The sequence below is a fragment of the Ascidia mentula genome, chromosome 3 (assembly GCF_947561715.1).
Source record: "Ascidia mentula chromosome 3, kaAscMent1.1, whole genome shotgun sequence".
Classification (NCBI taxonomy): Eukaryota; Metazoa; Chordata; class Ascidiacea; order Phlebobranchia; family Ascidiidae; genus Ascidia; species Ascidia mentula.
In genome coordinates this window covers 16353233-16354965 of record NC_138568.1, presented here as the reverse complement: position 1 = coordinate 16354965, position 1733 = coordinate 16353233, and the positions used below count along the sequence as shown (strand labels likewise).

Sequence of the window (1733 nt, the reverse complement as noted above, 5' to 3'; positions counted from 1 at the left end):
CACTGATGCGAGAATTCGACGTTGGTCTTGGCGAAGTTACGTGGCTGACTGGGTGTACAGAGTTTGGAAGAATATTTGGATGTAAGACCTACTTCGTACCTAATACCTAAAACCGTTGCAATGCCGAACTTACGTGTATGTAGATGTTACCACTGGAACACTAATAGCTAAGATGGGATTTCGAGGAACAAGTTTATGTGTATCGATATTATGCGGAATTTCCATTTCTGTTGCTTCATTGGCAAATAGTCTGGTACTTGTTTTCGTGTTTGTTGGGCTTGCAACTGGTGAGAGTAATTTTCCTTTCCTTTCTCAGAATATTAATCTCTAAGGTTACAATACGACACCAAAAAAACTTTTTCTGTCAACTTAAATGATATCTATATGGACATATAGTTTTTAAGATATAGAAGAGCAAGGCTTTGCCTGTCTCAAATTGACTTACAAAAGCATCTTATTATATGACGCAAATCTCATTTTATAATATTTTGTTCAGAACAACTATATAAAAATTTTTTTAGGTGTAATTCTTTCCATTTGTGGGGTAACATATGCAGCGTTAATCCCCCGATACTTCAAAAAGAAAAGAGTAATGGCTATATCACTAGCACTGTCCGGAACACCTGTGGGTTTATTGGCACTGGCACCTTTCATGCAATTCCTGATCGAATTTTACAACTGGAGAGGAGCTGTATTAATACTAGGTGGCCTGACATTGAATTGTGCAGTGTCTGCGTCTTTGTACAGACCTATATTATTAAATTCTGACCCAACTCCATCGGAAGAAAACTCTACTGAAGACAAGAACTGGAGACAAGCCTTAAAACCACTTAAGGAGGTTTTGGTTTTGCCAAAGTTTTGGATATTTTCGGTGATATGGTTACTCATGCTTAGTACTTGGTTACTCTACATGAGGTTTCTAGTGCCCTATTCACTGTCACTGGATGTGGAACCTATGATGGCGTCACTGCTCCTTTCAATATACAGCGGAGTAAGCATTTTTGCAAGGATAGCATTCGGGATTCTTGGTGACAGGAAGAACGTTAATATTGTTTGGGTTCTAATCATCACCGGAACGATGGGGACTTTTGTTACAGCTTCTATGTGGTTCGTGCATAACCTTGTGGGTCTTATACTCAACTGCATTGCTCATAGCTTAGTGAGCGGTGGAATACACAGTATGTACGCACAAGTTATGGCCAGTGTATTAGACGACAAAAACTTGACCTGGGGCTTCAACACCAGCGGTTTGTTATACTCAGTTTTAGGATCGTGGGTTACCCCACTTGTGGGTAAGGAACCATTGCAAGGTTAATCGCTATATTTGTTTCATATTTTGTTTTTGTTCAGGTATGCTTGTCGATGAGCTCAGCGACATTCGATATGCGTTTATTGTTGCAGCGCTGATGCAACTTTTGGCAATATTTCTCCACATTCCACTGCTGAATATTAAACGCCGCTAGTTTGGAGACTGGTTTTGTGAAAGTTCCAACACCGTTCAGCAGTTTGCACGGAAACTAGTTGTTGTGGAAACTGCGGTTTAACTGCCTTGGTATCTATACAATACGTTGTTGATTAATTTTCGTACACTCGGAATAAACGAACATAAACACTTAAGAAGAGGGCGTCTTCTCGCGAAAAATACATTCATTATGTTAAACTTTTCTTTCGTTTTTCAACAAACCTTTATCAGGATGTACTTAATACAGAATATTTGTTAAGTCGATCAATTT

The 1733-nt window shown here is 39.0% G+C and overlaps 1 long non-coding RNA gene across 1 annotated transcript; it reads left to right on the top strand.

Moving 5' to 3' along the window:
- The first annotated feature begins 1172 nt into the window (after positions 1–1172).
- On the top strand, positions 1173–1487 carry LOC145896103 (uncharacterized). The gene is made up of 2 exons (XR_014401666.1): positions 1173–1292; positions 1351–1487. It is a non-coding gene; the product is annotated as an uncharacterized LOC145896103 (long non-coding RNA).
- The last annotated feature ends 246 nt before the right edge of the window (positions 1488–1733 follow it).